Raw genomic sequence first — 22,104 nt, 5'->3', positions numbered from 1 at the left:
AGTAAAAAACTTTACTTCTGGACACTAAAGTTTGAGTTCCACGTAAGTTTTCATGTGTCATGAATTATTCTTCTTTTCATTTTCCCCCACCCATTTAAAATGTAAAGAGCATTTCTATCTTACAGGCAATGTGAATTTAACTCTCTTCCTTGGCTTCCCCCATGAACTTACTGTGAGTTCAGCTAATAATTGAACAGAGACTTCAATAAATGTTTACCAAATTGAACCAAGTGGGATTTGAGCAAACACAGTGCTTTTCAAACTTTCTCCCTCAGCAGAAACTTTTTGGAATTCAAATCTTATAGCAACCCCCATGTTTGAAACGAACATGGTATTTTATTTGCAAAATTTTATTTTATGAGTTCAAATGGATGACGTTTGTATGTTCTGATGAATACAAAAATCAAGAGCAAGTTCCAGATGGCGGTGTCAAGATGCTCTTTGATTAAACTTGAAAGAGGAGAGAGAGGGAAGTTTCTGTTCCAAAGCAGAGCACTGACAGTATCTAATGGTAGTTTGTGTTCTTATTCAGAAACACCAAAGTGATGCGTGATGCATCGGAAACTTAAATAAGTAACAAATATAAAATGATTGGGCACATCAGACGTGTTTTTACACAACTGGGTCGGGGGCTGTGATGACAGCAGGTTACAGCTAGGCTCCCACAATTTTATCTGAGTGGATAAGAACAGGTCTGAATTTTTAAAAGATTAGGGCGGGAGATACAAGCTTCTTAACCCCTGGCATATTTGTGATATATGCGAACTCCCTCAGAGAAATGCTGAGAGAAACTTGATTCCTGAGCGGCCACGAAGAGAAAGCAAGAAGGAAGCCCAATTTAACACACAGGTGGTCTCCAATGTATAAACAGGGTATTTTTTGACTATCTGAATGCTTATGATGTTTTTATTACAGCTTTCCGTTATTAATTTATTTCTTATTTAATGTTAATAATTCTAAATATTATTTTAATTTTTAAAATTGTAAAATTGGGGCGTGTGGGTGGCTCAGTCGGTTAAGCGTCCGACTCTTGATTTCAGCTCAGGACGTGATCTCACAGTTCGTGAGTTCAAGCCCCGCATCGGGCTCTGCGCTGACAGCGCAGAGCCCGCTTGGGATTCTATCTCTCCCTCTCTCTCTGCCCCTCCCCTGCTCATGCTCGCTCGCTCTCTCTCTCCCTCCCTCCCTCCCTCAAAAATAAATAAATAAACACTTAAAAGATAAACAAACAAGGTAAAATTGTGGCAAGATTTATGTAACATCAAATTTACCATTTTAACCAGTTTTGAAGGTACAATTCAGCAACGCTGAGTACTCTGGACTTTTTCATGATACCAAACACAAACTCTGTACCCATTAAACACTAACTCCCTGTGCCTCCCTCCCCAGCCCCTGGAAGCCACTAATCCACTTTCTGTCTCTATGAATTTGACTCCTCTAGGTACCTCCCAACCATGGAATCACACGACTGGTCCTTTTGTGTCTGGCTTCGTTCACTCAAAATGTTTTTGAGTCGTAGCATATATCAGAACTTCAGTCCCTTCAAAGACTGAATAACACTCTGTTGTATGCATATCCACCTTTTGTTTCTCCATTCAGCCATCGGTGGGCATCCGAGTTGTTCCCACCGTTCGGCTATTGTGGCTAATGCTGCTGTGAACATGGGAATCCGAGTATCTGTTTTGAGTCCCTGCTTTCAATTTGGGGGATATATATCTAGGAGTGAAATTGTAGGATCATATGATAGTGATTGTATGTTTAATTTTTTGAGGAGTCTCCATACTGTTGTCCATAGTGGCTGCACCCATTTATGTCCTCCCCGCCCCCAGCAATGACCAAGGGTTCTACTTTCTTTACCACCTCACCAACACGTTTTTTTTTTTCTCATATATATTATATGTATAATTATGTATATAGTAGCCATCCTACTGGGTGTGAGGTGGGGAAATCTTTTTAATGAGGTTGGAGCTGAGCGTTTGGGGCCTCTGGAGCACAGTCACGTCACTTTAGAGTGCCACAGAGTAGTTTGAAAGTGGGGGCTGGGTTTTGTACCCCCTCTCAGAGTTTGTGATTTAACAGTAAGCCTTCCTTGACTTCGCTCCAAGAAGTGAGCAAGGTGATTGACTTCAAGCTGGAGGTGAGACCAGGAAAAGAAACAGATACCTCCATGCAGGGTTGAGTGTTCAGAGCCCAAGTAGAAACCAGTCACCCCCTCCTTAGGACCAGGTTTAGGACCAGAAATCATCCCTCTCCTCCCTCTCTCCTTCTCTCCCCCTCAAGCAACCACAGTAAGTAAGACTTCATTTCCCTGCCCTCCCTTCAGGAGCCCCAACACACTAAAAGGAATCACCCCAGTGTAAAACATTTTAAATCAATAGCAGTTTAGGGGCTGGAGTTTAATTCAGGTAGACTCCTCTACAAACCAACCAAAACCATCATCACTTCTGGGGAAATTTGTGGGGGGTCCTGGGAACACCTGCAGGAGGCCGACTCCCAGCCTTTCTCGCCTCTTCCCCCCGTGCGTGCGGCTGCGAGCCACCTCCAGCCTGCTCAAGTCCACTGCTGCCTGGCCCGGGCTCCGCAAGGCTGTGGTCCTGCTCTGGGCAGCCACCCCTCCAACCCCACACTCAATTCCCACTCTTGGGAATCTGCTCAGGTCCTCCTTTCTCACTCCTCCAGAAGCGCCGAGGGGCTCTCTGCTCCAAGGAAAGGAAACGTTTCCTCCAAGTAGCCTTTGGCTGTGATGGCTCTTTTGGCCTTCCGAGTGCAGCTCCTGCCTCTGTTAGGAACTTGTATCAAAACCCCCAGGGGCAGACTTTGGGGCTATTTGTCTGACGTTCTCCTCACCCGCTGACATGCCAGGGGAATGGGTCCCCCGGTCTCAGGATGAGTTCCCAGGCTCCTCCCAGCCCAAAGGGTTCACGACTCCTTCTCTGTTCTGGAGTATGTTCTACTGCCCGGGAGGTGTGGTGCTGAGGGGCCGAAGGTCCCCTCAGAGGTGCCCAAGGGGCTTGAGGCCCCAGACAGGTCTCCAGCTGACTGATAAGTCCATCAGGCTGAGTTGGGTTGCAAGTAATGGATAGTCCCACTTCAACCAAAAGAAAAATGTGTTCTCTCGCTGGAGCAGAAGTCCTGAGGCAGGGCAGCTCTGGGTAGCTTGATTCAGTGGCTCCATAGCATCTTCAAGGACTCCAGTTTCTCCTTCTCCCAGCATCCTCAGTGTTTGGCTTGGTCCCTGGGGTAGCTTCCTAAGGTGCAAGATGGCTGCTGCATGTCGTACTGCATGTACTGTGTGCCAACACTCAATCCAGACACTGCGACATCCAGTAGAAGGAAGGAGCACTTTGTCCCCTTTGCTCCTCTCTTTAAGAGCAAAGCTTAACCAGCAGCCCCCTGGGCATTCCTTTAAATCTCACTGGCCCTGATTATATCATATGGTCAAGCGCAAGAGATCATTGCAGAGGGATGGGAACCATCACTATTTGGTTTTCTTCAGGTGTGTCCAGAGACATGCGCACCCATTCCTGAGCAAAGCCGGGTTCTGAACACCAGGAGAAGGTGGAAGGGGCAGCTGAAGAGCTTACGAGACCACGGCACTAACCTTTGGGGTCACCCATTGGTGTTTCTCATGTACTTGCTTTGTTACATTTTTCCACTCTTTTCCTTTTTTTTTACATAAGAAATGTATACGTATTTTCTTGTTCTAAATAATTTACTCCATACAGAAGTATGTGGAGTAGAAATATGAAAGGTGTCTTTCACCGCCCTCCCCCAACCTCACTTCCCTCCCCAGAAGGAACTTCTGTCTCTACATTGGTGTCTCCTCTTCCTATCCCCTTTATGCATCTGCATATATACATATGTTCACTACACACATAGGTGCTTTGCTTTCCTTTTTACGTAGATGGTATCCTGTTCTGCCAATGGCCTTTTTCCACTTGGCTCTCAGTACTTCTGGATCCACTTGATTCACTGTAATGACTGAATATTATCCCTAAGGGTAGATATTCCACTGCCTTGTATCTTAGGTAGCTTTTCAATCTTGGGCCTTATCTCCCTAGCTAGAGTATGAATATCCTGAGGGCATATTTTTCTTTCTACAGCCAAACACTTAATATAAAATGTTCCTGCAAAGTGAAAGTCAATTAATAGCTATTGATGAAAGGATCCTCTCTCCCTTGCCACCTGAGTTGTCTTAGCACCTCTGATGGACTGACAAGGAGCCCTTTTCTGAGCCAGTAAAGGTATCCGGCACCATGGTCTATCAGTTTGTCATTCTTTGGCCCATCGACAAGAGTGACAAATCAATCTACGAGCAAGAGAAAGTTGGTCATCTTCCACTGGTGCTTTGATAGTGTTTTCTGGGTACAGGATGGCACAACATCTCCCTCTCCCTGAGCAGGCTGTCAATTCAGAGCACTTTGGGCTACTTGCAAAGTTATACATTATCTCATTGTTCAGCTCACATAGGAGCATCGGGGCAGAGTTATTAACAGCCCACACTTCCTGGAGAACCATTTCAAGGGCTACTAATGGTGTTCACAGACTGTTGAGCTGGAAAAGTTATCCATTTGCCTAGACACACACTCTTAATAACCCTTTCCAGGTTTCTTAAGGCAGTCACAACTACATAAAATAGATTACAACTGAACCTATTCTAGACCCTTTGGTGGGGAGAAATTACTTCAATATGAGGTTATCACCTGCAAACAGACCAACCAAATGAACCTCTCAGGGCAATCACTCTTTAAGCAGATGTTGGCATTCAGACCTGCTGATAGCATCAGCGGATATCATCTTAGGCCTTGGTGGGGCTCCTTGTACTTCTGAATCCACGAGCTTCCTGTAGTAGCCGAAAAAATCACCATTGTGAAAAAGCAAAGAAATGAAACACATGTCTCCCAGATGTGCTCTTTGCATTGGGGAAGACTCTTAAAGCTTGGGCCTTAACAGGAAACTTGGGACGATGAAAAGAAATCAAGCAATAGGAATGAAACTGAAATTAGTTTATGTCCCTCAGCTGATAACACACAAGGGGAAACTGTTTGATCAATCATTTTAATTAATATTGATTATGAAAACTCTGGTCCCGCCTACTCAAAAGCCTACATGTGAATTAGGGAAACAGGACACCCACATGAAATATTGGACACCACCACCAGGTGATATGGGGTCAAGACTAAGTAAATGCCTATTGTGGGTTTAGAGGGAAAATCTATTGAGCTGCAAGGCTATGCTTCCCAACAGGACTGGCAACCTGCCTTGTTATACTCTGAAAGGATTGTACTTGACCCTCCACTTGTATAAAAAATACGAGCATTTCTCTTTGGGAACCCAGCCTGCATTTCTTTGCTGACTTGCATGCCTCTGGGTGTGTGTCTTCATCTGTTGGGGTTGGAGGATTCCCAACCCGCCTCCCTCTGTTTCTACCACCTCCCTGACCTTGAAATAGTCATGACCATTGAAGACCTTTGTGACCCTTCTCCCCTCACCTAGACCCACCATCTCACCCTAATTCGTTGAGAAAACTATTGCTGGCAGATAGAGAAGGTAGAATCAAGAGAAAATCTAGACACCACTTGCTAAAACAGGGTAAGAGGGTTCATAATAAGTAGGTCAGAGCTGATTTGAGGGATTTGGCTGGGGGTTACCATACAGGCTCCACCTCCATGCCCTGGTATTGGTGTCCCCAATACCTCATGTGGGTATTTCTGTAAACAAATATTTTTTAAGGCCAACATTGGATTATATGGCTGCAGATCTTGGAATTCAAAAGGGAAAGATGAAACCTTTACAGTAACGTGGGAGTTTTCTTTCAAGTGGAGTTTTCTCTACAGAATGTTTTTGCTTTAACTGGTAATTAAAGATGGGCAAAACACTCCTGAAGAAACGGGCTTTCCTCCTCACCAAGCCTGTCTCTCCAAGAGAAACAGGCACAGGTAGGGCCACAGAACCCACCCTCCCAAGGAACGCCAACTGCTCCTGATAGTTTATGGTCTGGTCCATGTCAATTTCTCATGTGTTACCCTTTCTAGGGGCTGCAAGGCCCAGCGATCTGGACACAGGCCAAGAAGTCAAGAACTGTTGAAGCCAACCTCTCCACTCTCCTACTGACACCAGCGACCACCCAGCCCAGCCCAACCATATGGCTTCTTGTTTTCCTGATGTATGAGGTGGGTAGAATGCTCTCCCCCTAGAAGAGGACTCCAAGGGATCAATTAGTTAAAACCTGTAAACATGTATCATTATAATTATTATTCCAGTTTCTAGTTAAAATTGAACTGGCCAAAAGGAAAGAAAATACCGAGGCTGCCTCTGAGGGCAGCTCTCTTTGCTTTTCCGGTATTTCTAGTCTGACTGGTGGAAGAATGTCCTGAGCAGCTCTATGCTGGGGGGCTGAGAGGGAGCCGTGCTCACCGCATTTGAGGTTGAGGAGGCCAAGAAGACGATTGAGCCCTGGATATTACGGGGTTCTGGCTATTCATACCACCCTCTCTAGCCAAGGCTGGACGGCTCCCGTGAGCCCCAAGGGTGAAAGCGCGTCTCAGGCAGGGCTCTGACTGTGCCCCTTTGACAGGTTGTGCAGGAGATCGGTAAGCAGACTTGGTTTCTAGGGTGTCGCTCTAAACCAAAACCTCTAAGGCAGTGACTACTGTATTCCTCAAGAGAAGAACCTTGGGACTGCCGACGTTGTTAGAGAAATTTTCAGCGTGGTGGGGGCAGCCTCCTTTCAGCATTGCCTCTGCCTTGCTCCTTATTTCTTCATGGAGACTTTCAGACGACACCTCAGTCACCTTACCACAGCTCTCCTTCTTCTCTGGGTCTGAAAAGTTCCATGGCATCCCCACTCCTACTTTCCTGTGGACACCTCCGTGCCCATCTACCCTTCTCTAGCTTAGCCCAAAATGAGGCCTGGGGCACTGGCCACGCAGCTTCCGGCCCCAGCAGCTTCCGGCCCCAGCAGCTTCCGGTCCGAGCGTAGCCTGAGCGTGGCCTCCTCTCAAGATGGCCGTGCCGCCACCGGAAGTGTACAGGGCCCAGGGCCGTTCCCCCACCCGCAGGCCTTGGGGGATGCGGTTAGCACAGCGGCCGTGCCCGGGGCCGGGTGGAGACGAGCTAATAATTCCACACTGTTTAAAGGGTGGTTTTAAAATATTTGTTCAGTATTTACTCAGAGGAAAGGCTGAGTGCTCTGAATAAATCAAGGAAGGGCCCAGCAGGAAGAAAGGCCCTTGGGGGCAGCTTCAGCCTCTCCCCTCCGCTCCAGAGACTTTATTTCTGGCTCCCAATTTGCAGCCTGCTTGCAGCAAAACAGAAGCCCGGCAATTAAGGGCACCGGCCTGTGTCAGAAGACACTGTTCTGGCTCTGGGAACCCCTCACTCCGGGCCCGGCCGCATTCAAGAATCCTTCCCTGTCCCCCTCTGTTCCCCCCGAGGGCGGTAGTGGAAAAGACTATTGTCTCTCTGTCTTGCCGTGTTTTGGTTTTTCTATGATGGTGCGGGCGTTCCCCTGCCCCTGCCCAACCTGGCTGATAGAACAGGGCGTTAGGTCTCTTTCCAAGCACACCGGTGCTCCTGCGGGTGGTGGCCCCCTGCCGGCTTGCCCCTGCCCGCCACCCCTGGCCAGGCCCCCCAACACGGTGTCCCCGTGACACAGAAGGGGAGCAGAAGTCAGGAAGGTTTGCTCCTCACGTCTTTATCAGCTTGATTTTGGCTTCCACCTGGACGCTCCGTCACCCCCGGCCCCGGTCGGCTCTCCCAGGTGTGCAGTACTGCTTGTGAGGCTGCTTCGGATCGCAGCGTCCCCCACCCGGTCCCCAGGGGCTCGCCGAACCTCGCCCCCAGGTTCCTGTACCATTTCGCCCCAATCCCCTTTCTGCCCATTCTGTGTCCACCCAGTAATTCAACACTCAGGCCGTTGTCTCTGGACTCTTTTACCTGGTGATGGCCTCAGATCCTGGAAGCCTCAGATCCCCTGCCACACGTTCCCCTGGATTTGATGGGGTCCCCCCAGGCTGATACTGCCTGTTACTAGAACTATTCACCAGCCATGGGCGAGAGCAATCTAGGAGTTGGCGTTCCTTGCTTTTGTCGATGCCTCTTGACCTTTACAGCATGACTGACTTTATGCGACCCCTCGTTTCACGTTACACCTTTGGCTGACCGATACCTGCTGCCATTTCCGGCAGCTCTTGCGTCTCTGGGACGGGCACCTTGTTCCGTGTTAAATTAATACATACTGTTACTTAAAAGAGAAGACAGAAGCGTGTGATGGCGGATACAAAACTCCTTCTCCTTTGTCTAGAGCCTTTGCTTCACTCCCCAGAGGTAGCCATTGTGAACAGATGCTTATGCAGCTTCCAGAAGCGCTCTCTGCATGATCAAAATGCATAGGCTTCTTGTTTCACACGAATATGATCACACTGTACCCATTGTGCTCAACTGGCTTCTTGTACTTAAAATTGCGCCTTGGAACTCTTTCCACAGGACTACACAGAGGAGCGCTGAGCCTTTTAATGGGGCGCTCTCTTCCACCGTGCGGGATGCCATTGGTTAACTAGACTCTCCTTGAGGGCCATTTTGGTTTCATCCAGTTTTTTCGCCAGCAAAAAGAATCAACGAGTGTTGCCTTTGCTTGCTGTAAGAGAGTACCTGTAGGGTGAATTTCTAGCAGGCAAACCGCTGGGTTAAAGAGTATTCACAATTGACGTTTTGATAGTATGATAGCATCAACAGGGCATTTTTTCAGAGAAGCAAAATTGTCAACTCGGCTATCCATACGTGGAAAGCCATGGTGCTCTAAGCCACGTTTCCATCAAAGCCAGCTGGTTTGGACCGGCCAAGCCAGGAAGGAGTTAATGCACTTCTCTCACAAAACTAAACACATAAGATTTGAGCAATTCTGAGTGGTTGTGTGTTTTCTTTTCACTGTGGCCCCCCGAGTTCCTCTTATCCCAAGGTCAGGTTGCTGTGTGTGTGCATTTGGCAAGGGGGGCAGCTTAAGGGTGATGGTGGGGAGTCTCTGAGCCTCGAAGAGCTCGTGGGGTTCTAGGGTGAGCTGCCGACCGTGGGCTCAGGGCTGCGGCTCCCCGAGGTGCTCTGTTCTTTGGATTTCTTTTTACCCCTCCAGTCATTCTGTGTCTCACAATCAAAGTGCCCGTTCTTCAGCCCTTTTTGACCTGTGTTGTCCACTAGAAAATTAGTAAGGAGTTTAATAGGGTTGTTGTCCTGGGGTCCCCCTCCCGCTACAGCTCAGGTGGGCTTTCTGCAGTCCTTCCCAAGCTATTTGGGGTGAAAGACTGTTTTTTAATACTTTCCAATGTGTTACGGACCAGTACTTTGGTAGAATACTAGATATACTGAATTACTAGAAAAATGAAATCAAAAATACATACAAAATATGAGTTCAGTTTCTTTCTATTACATTTCACAGACATAAAAATGACTTTGTTATTTTGCTATAAAAGTATTTTGAAATGCTGAATCTCAATTTCTGTTCTCATCTCATTGGAGATCTGGAACAGTTTGAGCAGCAGTACTCTATGCACTTTTCCAGAAGCTTTTGCAAGCTTCCTTTTGACCCAAAGCCTCTATTATTTTGCCGGGAGAGTGATTCTCACCCAATAGGGGGATTCATCCAGGTTTTCATCCGTGGAGGCCCTGGTTTAGTTCCCAGGGTTTACACTGGGCTTGGGTTTAAGCTTGAGGCCCAGTCCTGTTGACCCTGGCTCCTCCCCCCTTTCCCCCGACCTTTCTGGTGGTGGCAAGAAATAACTCATATGCACAAGGTGCCATGATCTGCTGCCTTCATGAGAAGACATTGTTTTCTGTCCTTTAGATTTTACTTTTTCCTTGATTTAAGTCAAACACCAGCCTTCCTATTACTGTCTCTTCTCTATAACCCACTACAAACAAGAGAAATGTGAAATCTAGGGGTGTGGATCCAAGGGAAGCAATAGCACTTTTTCTTTCAAGCCTTTCAAACTTTTCAATTCACGTTTTACATAATTTTACACCTTGGGATATACTTTGGTTAGGTCTTAATACAAGGGACGTAGTGAGCAGCAGCTCCTCAGAATATGAGACTTTTAAGTCTTTTGTCTTCAAAAGAGGTGGATTATTACAATTTTAGGTACTTGGAGAACATTGGTTTTCAGATTGCCTTTGAAACCTGAAGTAGCAGATTACAGCGGCATCTAGTGGACACTAATAATATGCACTGCACTGTATTTCATCAATTATAGAACAGATTTTTTCCTGTTTTGAACTTTTTTGAAACTGGGAGTGTGGCTCATAATATATGGCATATTATGGTTTAATTAAAAATGTTTCTGTCTCACCGATAACTTCTTACAATTATCTTTGTTTCGTCAAAATAGGATTTTCGATATGAAACTTTGTAGGATGTTCATTCTTTCAGTAATATTTATTGAATATTGAATTGTATCTGTAACTTACGGACTTATTGCATGTATTATATTCAAAACTATTAATTTTAATGCATAATGTAGGTCTTTATCCTTTATGTTACACTAATGCATTGATATTCTAACTTCATAAATTTAAAAATCCATTATTGTCTAGACCCAGTAGTTCTCAACACTGGCTACATGTTGGAATCACCTGCAGAATTTTCTAAATTATAACTAGGCAGAGCACGCTTCTCAGAGATCTGACCTAATTGCTCTAGAATTAAGAATTTTAAAAGCTTCCCAAGCCTTTAAATGTGTTGCCCAGACTGAGAACCTTTTCCTTCCTTCATTCAAGTCAGATGTCTCTGAGATTGTATAGATTTTTTAAGAGTCAAGAAATGTTCAGTATTTTGTTTTATAAACAAAAACTAAATAACTCATGTTTCTTATAACTATTATAATTTTGAAGGCAAAGAAACTCTACTCATTAAAGCAATCACGAATAACATTAAAACCACGATACTCAAGAAAAAATTCATTCCTAAAGATATCATCATTTAGTGCATCATCAAATAACGTACAACTTGCATTTGATTCTTACACATTCATCTGTGCAACATTATTTGAAGTGAACACCACAATAAGATCAGGAATGTCAATGAAGTGTAAAACGGTGGCTATAAAATTTACAAGACGTCACAGTAATATATCTTTAACATACCGTAACCCTCTCACGTAATGTCTATCCACTGAGGCAAAAAAAAAAAAAAAAATCTAAGGTATCATTTCCTTGGAATATTCTTTTCTTGGCTGGGAGTGGAACCCTGCTAATTCCGGGGCTGACCCCCCCAGCATATTACAAAGATGGCGTAACTGCTCTTGACCTGGCTAGTGGAGCAGTAGAATGTGATACCGCGTGAGACTACAGTGGGGAGAAGAAGAATAGTTCATGGGAGACACTGTAGAGAAGAAAGGACCCCGTTCATTTCTGGGCCTTACCACTTGCTAACTTTGTGATTTTGTGCAAGTTACCGAATTCGCCAAATCTATTGTTCCCCACTACGCAAACTGGGGATAACAGCACCAGCTTCAACTATTGTGGCTTCTAGAATTCACATGTGTAAACACGGAACACAAAATGGGCAGCTGATCCAATAGTAAGTACTGTGGCTCATGGTGGTTTATTCTTACTGCTTTTAGCTCATTATGAGAATCAAACGATGGTGTTTTTCTGCATATTTAAGGCAGAGCAGTACCATTAAGCCCTTCCAGCTTGTCTGGTTCAGACTCTCTAAACCGTGCTGTACAAGGTCCAGGCATGCAACTCATGTTTAAATAATAGCTGAGGGGTGCCAAGTGGTGCCCGGGTCGAGCACCCAACTCTTGATTTTGGCTCAGGTCATGATCCCAGGGTCATGGGATTGAGCCCCGGATCTAGCTCTGTGCTGAGTGTGGAGTCCTCTTGAGACTCTCTCCCTCTCTCTCTCAGACTAAAAAAAAAACACAAAAACAAAACTTGAGCCCCTTTTGGGGTCTTTGGACTTCATCAATCACTGGGCTTTTTAAATTCAGAGAACTCTTTTCTATCCAGTGTTCCTTCACGGCCGAGTAACCAAGTCCTAAACTATTCTCATTTCAATCTTCCTCATTCCATGAAAAGCCACCCTTACCCAGGACCAGGGACTGGCTGGGAGCCTGCCATGTGTCCCTTGTATTGAGAGAACCACGGGTCCTCTAATTCAGGCCCAGGCTGCTGCTCAGAGAGACTGAGAGAGCCTGCAGTTGCGATGGACCGCAATGGCCACCCTTGGGTACAGGGCAGGAGGGCTGCGCCCATGCCCTTGGTGCAGGAAATATGGGAGGGAAGCCGCATGAAAGGGACCTTCGAGTGGGAAATGTGGGGTGCTGGGGCCCATTACCTCAAGTGAGTAGGTCCCCAGTTCAGCTCGCCGGTCTCAGCCCAGAGACGAATGTCTCAGATTCCAAATGTCCCAAATTCCACCCGACCCCCACACCTTTGAGCAGGACGCTTCGTGGGTCAGATGACAGTGGCCGTATCCCAAAGGTGCTGATTATGTTCTGATTGGATCTTAAGCTGTTTCTGCCACTCACACTAGTGACTCTCAGTCGTGCTTCTCAGGTTTATGGAAAGAAATATGTGAACAGAAGCTCTCTGCAGACATGTCAGTGTGAATGAATGCATTTCCTCACTTTTCATTTTGCTAACACAAACTAGGAGGATAATGCAAATCTTTCAGCCCTCAGCCAGACTTGGTTTTTTGCCTTCTTCCAGGCAAGAGGCAAGGTTCAGCCTGAGGTAGGTCATCAGAAGACCGAGAGGACTCATGGTGCTGAGAAAACATGTTGCTGAGTTGCAGGCCCCGGTCCCCATTTATGAGCTGGGTCATGTTGGGCCACTCACTTAACGTCTCTGAATTTGTCTTCTCGTTATTAAATTTTTTTTAACGTTTATTTATTATTGAAAGACGGAGAGAGACAGAGTATGAGCGGGGGAAGGGCAGAGAGAGAGAGAGACACAGAATCGGAAGCAGGCTCCCGGCTCCGAGCTGTCAGCAACAGAGCCGGACGCGGGGCTCAAACTCACAAACCGTGAGATCACGACCTGAGCCGAAGTTGACGCTTAACGGACTGAGCCACCCAGGCACCCCTGTTTTCTCACTATTAAATGGGATCTAATGATGCCGACTACATAGAGTTTTATGCGGATTAAATGAAATGATGTAAATGAGACGGCACAGTGATGGCCATTAGGTTATTATGAAAATGTAATATGGCATCTATTTGAAACTTGAAAGTAAACATCAAGAGGACCAGCAATTTACTATTGAAAGGTAGTTGTTTTAAAACGAAACAAAACAGGGGCGCCTGGGTGGCGCAGTCGGTTAAGTGTCCGACTTCAGCCAGGTCACAATCTCCCGGTCTGTGAGTTCAAGCCCCGCGTCGGGCTCTGGGCTGATGGCTCAGAGCCTGGAGCCTGTTTCCGATTCTGTGTCTCCTTCTCTCTCTGCCCCTCCCCCGTTCATGCTCTGTCTCTCTCTGTCCCAAAAATAAATAAACGTTGAAAAAAAAATTTTTTTTTAAATAAGAAAAAAATAAAAAACAATAAAAAACAAAACAAAACAAAACAAAAGATATATCTCCATCTTGGAAAAGGATCCTTCAGACCCTGTTGTAGGGCAGGCAGTGGCTGGACGCGTCACTCTGTCCCGAGGCACCTTAGGCCGCGGTAACAGGTCGGACCTCAGCTGAGCTCTCAGCCAGGAAGGTGGGTGGGGGACGCGATTCAGCCCTCCCACCATTTCCTTTCATTTGCCTGCCCTCGACTTCTGTCAGACCCGGTGTCGGACTCCTGGATACGGGGCCGTGTGCTAACTTGCAATAAATAGACTAAAAAGGGGGAACTTTGCAACTAAGCCAAGTCAAACACCGCTGTGGAAACCTATCCCGAGTTGCCCTGAGGTGTTTCCAAAAGCAAAGCAAACATTATAAATGAACAGCATGCTCTAATTCTCCGCCTCGGGTGAGACCAGCATGGGAAGACACGTAGGCTCTGTCTGCAGCTGGGGCAGCCCGGCACTGCCCGTGGGGTCACTCAGGAGACCCCCCAGTTTCTCCCCACCAGCCACCTGATTCTGTGAGGCTATCACTCTGCACCAGGAGACCATGGCAGTCCTCGAAGCCGCTGGTCACCCAGAAAGCAGTAAATCGTTTTTGGCTTTGCCCCGGCTGGCTCCGTGAGCTCTAATAAGCCACTCGTGTGTCCTTGACCCCACCAGTGTATTTCGAATCCACATTTGTTACCCACGGGTCTGGATCCGTGATTCTCAACTTTACCGTGCACAAGAATCACCTGGATTGGGCTGGAGCTGACGTAAAAACACAAATTCCCAGACCCGCCTCCTGAAATTCTGCTTCAGTGGGTCCGGGTCGGGGCCCTGGAACCTGCCTTTGAACAAGCAACTGTGCAGATGCTAACACAGGCAGACCTCAGGTCCACCTTGAGAAACTCAAAATGCATATAAAACAGCTCGATTTTACCCCCAGTCGTGCTGTGTTAACATCCTCAGCTGACTCAGTCCCTAGTGAGTAATTCTTTCTAGGAACCCAGGCCCATAAAGCAAAATGGCTGCATTCATACACGTTTGAAGGGAACAACTTACTAAGTGTTCTGTCCCTGGATGGTGCCGTGGGGGCAGAAGCAGATATATCCTGGCCTCAGCCTTTCGAAAGCCTAAAATCTAGCTGGGGCGACGGCTTGTGAGTGAGAGAGAGACACCAGCGAATGGGAGAGGCAGCGAGTGATTCCGGGAAGGAGTGACCTCCACATCGTCCCTCTGGGTACTGGACACAGAAGCTGTGGGTGCAGCCTAACGTGCTTGGGAGAGAGTCAGAGAATCCCGCTCAACGGACCAAGCACGAACTAAGACCCACTGTGTGCCGGTGTGGCGACACAGCTGACGGAAGCTCACTGTGAGGATGGGGAGGGCTCGCTGTCAGGAGGGAGGACAGGGGCCATCGGACCAGAGCGTGGTGGCCGGAGGGCAGAGGAGGGCAGGGCTGGAGATGCGGTGAGTGGGAGCACACAGGGACAGTAGGGTGAGGCACGGGGGGCGGTGGGGAAGGATGTTGATCATGCAGGTAGAGGAGTTTGATCCTAATGACAGAGGGAGGGGGGAATGGGTTTCTTAGTAGCAGCATAATGTTAAGAGAAGGGCCTCTTCTGGGACAGGAGCTGTCAGAGATGAACCGCGAGACCGGGAGCTTCCATGGATGAATTCCCTGGGATCCCAAGGACCGAATTCTGTGGACTTCCGTGTAGGTGGAGAATGAGGATGTGCTGGGTTGAACAGTGTGTCCCCTCCCCAAATCCGTGTCCTTCTTAGGACCTCAGAATGTGACCGTATTTGGAAGTAGGGCCATGGCAGATGTAATTAGTAGAGTTAGGATGAGATCATACCCCAGGAAGGTGGCCTCTTAATCCAATATGCCTGGTGTCCTTCTGATAAGAGGACAAAAGACACAGACGCAGAGGGATGATGACAGAAGCAGAGACTGGGGTGATGTGTCTGCAAGCCAGGGGGCGCCAGTGATTGTGGGCAACCAGCAGGATCTGGGAAAAGAGGCCCGGGCAGACTCTCCCTCTGAGCTCCCATGAAGACTCAACCTGCTGACACCTTGATCTTGGACTTCTGGCCTCCTGAAGTGTGGGGGAATTAGCTTCTGTTGTTGGAAGCCATCGGGTTTGTGGCCATCTGTTCGGGCAGGCCCAGGAAGTTATTGCAGGGGGCTTGAGGAAGAGGAGAAGGTGAGGACAGGTCCCTGGGGAGAGAAGGATGGTGAGGCAATGGCAGAGGCCCCAGAGATAGGGCTGCGGCCCCAGGACTCCGGGCAGGCATCTGTGAGGCCCCCCAGCGGTATCCACGGAAAACAGGAGGCAAAATCCTCCGAGGAGGAAGCCTGCAGCCGCCGTGGGCTCCGCCCTCTGCCCCCACCCCTGCACATCTTCCTATTTCCTCTTCCACGTATTTCTTAAACAGGTATCACAGTAGGCACATGCTTAGTCGAGGTTTCTGAGCCTTCTCCGGAAATTAAAGGATTTTTCTGGTTATTAAATGTGTGCCCAACGATTGTTAAGAGCGGGTCTTGTTTTTCCACTTAAGTATTGGGTTGTTTCAAAGAGAAAACACAATGCCCCCATTTTCCTCACTAAATTATAGCCCCGGACTTCCCCTATAAATTCAAAATTGGAGAAGGCTGAGGGCAGAATGGCCCCATTCACACAAAAACTCTCAAGGCTGGTTTCCCATGAGTTGCGGGCTTCCGTGGCTCCCCCGACCGGTATGTTAAGTCACTTGCGGCGTGCCTTCGTTGGTATCATCGCTGTGTGTCCCCTTCCCTCGGTGAAATTTCCTAAATGCAACCAAACATTGCTCTTCTGTCATATCAGGGTGGCTCGTGTCCACCAACGTGACCAGTTGGTAAAATAATAATAATAATAATAGTAATAATAATAATAATAATAAATTTTTTTAAAAGCTGTCTCACCAGATGACTGGATAACCGAAGGAGGCCCCTGTCTGGGTGGCTAAATTACAAAAGGTGTCCCTGCCCGAGGGAGCCACTTAGGAGAAGATGACGTGACCCCTTGGCAGGGAGGGAGGCTTGGCCAGCAGAGCCCCAGTTGAGTTTCAGGTCTGTGAGCCCCCCGTTTGCACAGGTGGGCCCAGCAAGCCCGGTCCCAATCCGGAACCGAGGATCGTTGGGTCCTCTTCCTTGGAGCTCAAGGTTCAGCGAGGGGTGTTCCCACCTTGCTGTGGGCGGTCTCATGGGCATGTCTGTCCCCGGCACTGTCAGCCTTAACCTTCTCCAGTCACAGGGCATCCCAGCCTGTTTGCTGCACTTCAATGCACGTATCTAATCTGACCCTGGACATCTCGTTATCCTCCACCAACCTGCCACCATACAAACAGCTTCTCCCCTCCGTTGTCCCACTGGTCTTTCATAACTAAACCCAGACAAGAGACGCAAAACAAAATTCTGTGCAGGAGGAAAGGGCAATTTTTCATCCTCCAGAACCAGGGAAAAGGCATCATTATTATCATTTCCCTTTTTCTTCTCTCTCCACTCGTACCTGGCCCCGCGCACAAAGGCACCCCCTCCTTGTCAACAATGTCACCACCAGTGTTGAGACCAAAGACTGACCACCGGGGAGCACCACCACTTCCAGAGGCTTCCTTCAGGGCTGCCCTGAAAGCGGCAGAGGAAATTAAACCACAACCCTCGCGAGGCCGCCCCAGCCCTCGCACCCCTGGAATAACATCGAAGTCACTGGTAGCAGATCTGAGGCGCAGCTCATAACTCAGCCCCTGCACGGGGGCTCATGCAGGTGTCTTGAGGTGGTTGGGACCCCAGTGACAGCAGTTAAGGGGACAGGTGTGACCTGTGCGGGGGAACAAAGTCTCCGTCGCACAGCGATGAAATAAGGAGTGATTTCTCCGCCTCGTTCCGGCTTCCCCGGGCTCGGGGCAGGCCTCGAAGATGATTTATGTGAAGGCTTTGAAGTTAGGTACTTTCACTGCTCTCGCCGGGCCTGCTGGAGTTTGCTGAAAGGTAGAAGTTACTGGAGATAGGGAAGATCAGTCCAATGGAAGAGAAAAGAAAACAGACTCAGAACTGCTTCCTTCCGGGAAGCAAGAAAGCCTTTGTGCCCTGCAGGCTCCATTCCCTCCTCCCCCGCAGCTGGCTCCTCAGGAGTGAGTCCTGCATGGGTGACGGGCATTTGGTCTAAGGGCTCCAGACCAGGTGACTTAAACCAGGAAGCAGGTGCGAGGGATGCTTCCTGGAGATGCCCTGCCGCCTCCTGGACCCTGAGTTCCCCACCAGGTTCTAAATCTGCAGGAATCCGCCCTCAGGAGAAAGTCTTTTAAATCCACTTGGATTGAACTTGGCCCTTCAGAAATCTCGACCTCGACGCCACGGTGTTTTAGTTCCCCAGGGCTGCCATAACAAATTGCCACCGATTGGGTGGTTTAAAACAACTGACATTTATTCTCTCACAGTTCTGGAGGCTAACAGTCCAAAATCAAGGTGTCAGCAGGGCCGTGCTCTCTCTGAAGGCTCTAGGGAAGAATGCTTCCCTGCCTCTCCCGGCTCCTGGTCATTGCAGCAAACCTTGGTGTCCCTTGGGGTGCGACTGCTCCACTCTGGTCTCTGCCTCTGTCTTCACATGGTCTCCTCTCCGTGTCTCCTCTCCTTTTCGGATAAGGACACCAATCAGATTGGATCAGGGCCCACCATTATGACTTCATTTTGCTTTTTTTTACTTTTATAAAGGCACTGCCTCCAAATAGAGTCACATTCTGAGGGCCTGGGTGTTAGGACCTCAACACAAGAATGGGAGAGGGGAGGTCACAGTTCAGCACATGACAGTCATTCTTCCATGCCAAGATGGTGAGGGCTCAGAGTCACTTCCACCATTCAAGTGTGGGGGTGCCATGAAGCTTCTTTAGTTCTCTTCCTCCTGAGCCCTTGTCCCCTGGGTAGCAGAGGGGACTTTTATTTGTCATCAGGATTACCTCCGCCCTTTCTGTTGAAACAATTACTTTGAGGGGAGCAGGCTTCATGAGAGAAACCCTCACCGGTTTACCTCTCATGAGTTTACCTCTCATGAGTGCTGGGTCTCTCCTTCCTAGGCTCATACCAAGATGGCAGCTAGTACACAGGGGAGTTCATGGGCCCCATGGGGAAGGGACAGATCTCCCATCCAGTCCCTGCACTGGCCTCTTCTACCTGGAAGCCACATTGGTCCTGGTGAGCGTGCTGATAGTTACCCGCTCAGGGAAGCATGGGCTGGGTCTGCCTTCTGGGCATTCAGCTGATGTCCTTGCTAAAGACAAGGAACTGAAGGACTAGGTTTGGGCGTTCTCACGTGTGACCAAGCCACTTTGGAGATCCCCCAGTGACTGGTGGGATGCCCACTCTATCCCTGGCCAAGGCGGGCTCTTTGCAGCCATTGACTCCCAGCCAGACTCTTGGCTACATGCGATACCTGCTTTGGGGACATGTGAGGATCCCTGGGTCCTCTGTAGGCCTCAGAGGAGACAAAGGGAGCCAGGAATCCTGAACTCAAGCTCATCCATCCCACCTTCCTGTGACCACATTGCACTCCCAGCACCCACGCACCCCAGTGTTAGGATGGGGTTGTCTCCTCCGAGGATTCAAACAGGTAGCAGAAGAAAAGCCCATTTTCTTTGGGGTCCCCAGAACGTTCAACGTGGGGGAGATGGGGGCAAGCATATGTGACCACAGGCTTCCCCTTCCTTATCCACGAGGGCTGGAAAGAACTGAGTTTCCCCTGCTCCTCGGGGCAGAAACTTATATGCAATGTCCTGAGTTTTCTAGATTATAAGAAGTTCAGGCATCAAATCTCTGGGCCCAGATCTTTATAGGGTAATAGGAGCTAAAGGAATTTTGAAAGTTATCTCTTGCCAATCAATGCCTGGCTTTCACGAACACTGTCTTTCTGAGAACATAAACACCTATATTGAATATCACAAGCCAGAAACCTAGTCCTTCTTGCTATTTCTTCTCCACGCCCTGCCTTCCAGAGCAGCCGACACGGCAGCCCTCGCTACCCACAGCATGCCAATTCAGCTGGGACTCCTACGGTGTGCCACCTCTCTGTGGAGCTGGCCCTGAGACCAGGAGGGTAGGGCGGAGCCTCTCATCAACTGCTCTCTCTAGGGCTTGCTTCTTTCATCCGTGGACCCAGGAGCATCTAAGTGGCCATCCAGTGACCTCCTCTCAGGTAGCAAAAAACAGACCAGCTACCAAAAAAACTGGCTCAATAGGTATTCTTTCAAGATCAGTTCTTCCTGCTTCTCATCTCCTTACTTAAGGGCCAAGACTTTGACCAAGTTCTCCCGGGTTCTAATATGCCCCACCTCTCCCAGCCTAAACAGCTCCCAGCCTGGAGTGGGGGGTGTACGCATTTTCTGCGACTGCCATAATAAATCACCACAAACCAGGAGGCCCAAAACAATAGAGCTTGATTCTCTCACAGTTCTGGAGGCCAGAAGTCCAAAATCCAGGTGTCATCAGGGCCATGCTCCCCGAAGGTGCCAAGAGCCACAGGGAAGGATCCTTTCTTAGCTCTTTCAGCCTCTGGGGTCTCTTGGCACCCAGTGGTGTTCCTTGGTTCGTGATGGAATCACCCCAATCTCTGCCTCGTCTTGACATGGGCCTCTTCTCTCCTGTGTTTCTCTTCTCTTATAGGGACACCAACCAATAGATTTAGGGCCCGGCCTAATCCAGTATGACCTCTTTTTTTTTTTTTTTTTTTTTGAGATAGAGAGAGCATGTGCATTAGCAGGGGAGAGGCAGAGAGAGGGAGGGAGAGAATCTCAAGCAGGCTCTATACTCAGCACGGAGGCCGACATGGGGCTCGATCCCACAACCATGAGATCATGACCTGAGCCGAAATCAAGACTGGGACGCTTCACTGAGCCACCCAGGTGCCCTATGACCTCATCTTAACTTAATTACATCTACAAAGACCTGCTTCCAAATAAAGTCACAAATAAGGTTCCAGGTGGACATAAGTTTTGGGGTCAGGGGAGCACTATTCAACACTACAGGGTCTCATGGGTCAATGCTTCCTAATATTGTTCTCACTCTGGTGGCAAAACCCCAAGCAGATTAGGTGCTCGGGAAGAGAAAGGCGCCTGTTCATCCTGCCCCATTCTGCCAAAATGTACCATATTTATATGCAAGCTGTGTGGGTTTTCATAATAGCCTTACACATACCTTCCGAAAGTAACAGCGCCTGCAAACACTGGCCTGTGGCATTTGCTCCAGGCTCACCCACACTCCCTGCTTCTGGAACAGCCCTTCCCCTGGTCATTTATGCCCCTTTGCTTATTTGTTTATACCCTTTCTTGTTCCAAAAAGGATTTCGGGCAGATGGTTTTTATTACCGGGCTAAATGAACACAGCAAGATCCTGTAGCAAATACAGTGCTCTCCGCAAACATAAATTTCCATGAAACCAACATGAAAAAACCCAAAAGCACTTGGAAATTAAAATGATGGTGTTAAGTTTGACATCGGGCTCCTTTCTTATTTTCGTTGACTTTCTGAAACATATTACATTCCTCGCTGCTCTGGTTTTGCAAGCTTTGTGCGTTCTTTCTTATTTTCTGGTTAACCTCTTTATGGAAGAGGCCCCTGGTCAAAGAAGGGAGATTCTTGAGCTAAAGGTGGAGATTAAGGTGTCTTGTTTTAGGGCACAAACTCTAGAAAGGAGATTGTGAGGCAAGTCCATCAGGGCACAAGCACACGTCGCTCCGTACTTCTCAAACTGAACACTCAGAGTATTCCTCTCCCTTTGGTAAAGGGCCTGATGGTGTCTGAGTGTGTCCCGAGAGCCTGACTTTCTCATCCACATGCTGCCTGATCTGTGGCAAATGAGATATTCTGAAAGCGTTTTAAGCTAGGACCCAGCAAAGCCATGCTGGTCGCTCAGCTGCGATGGACGTTAAGCCAGGAATGGAACTGGAGAGCAAAGCTTTTCTGAAAATCCTGCTGGAGACCCACCCTTGTTCACTCACCAAATCTTGATGGAGCGCTCAGTGCCCGCCTGCAGACCTCCACCCAGAACCCACTTGCTCCTCACCGCTGCCTTTTCCCACGGCTTGAGGGAGGGCTGGTGACCCTGGGCGGGCAGCCTAGGGAGGAAGGAACTTGAGCTTGGGTCAGAGGCCCAGATTTTTCTATGATCAGCTGTAAGGACTGGACAAGATGCCTAGACTTGATAACGGATGACTCACAGAGTCATCTGTATGATGAGATGATAGTCTGTGTGCAAGCCCTTGGTAAATTAGAAGGCGCAGGAAACCCGGAGGTGTGACACCAGCATCAGCCGACTTTCTGCACCATGAGGGGGTAGCAATTAGGAGGAATCCAGGGTGGGCGAGTCTAGAATGGCATGTGGATGACCTGGCGGTCTTCGCAGGCCCCACCTGATGCTTCGCAGGTCCCACAATGGGGCTGCGTGGCTGCTGCTTCTGCGGTGGCCCAGCCGCCGGCACCTGGCTGAGTAGGAACTTCCCACAGCGCACCCTTGAGGCCAGGAGGGCTCACTGCAGGGAGGCCACTGTTCCACGGCCTTAAAG

This window comes from Prionailurus viverrinus, chromosome C2 (genome assembly GCF_022837055.1).
Source record: "Prionailurus viverrinus isolate Anna chromosome C2, UM_Priviv_1.0, whole genome shotgun sequence".
Lineage (NCBI taxonomy): Eukaryota > Metazoa > Chordata > Mammalia > Carnivora > Felidae > Prionailurus > Prionailurus viverrinus.
This window is presented reverse-complemented; position numbering follows the sequence as displayed.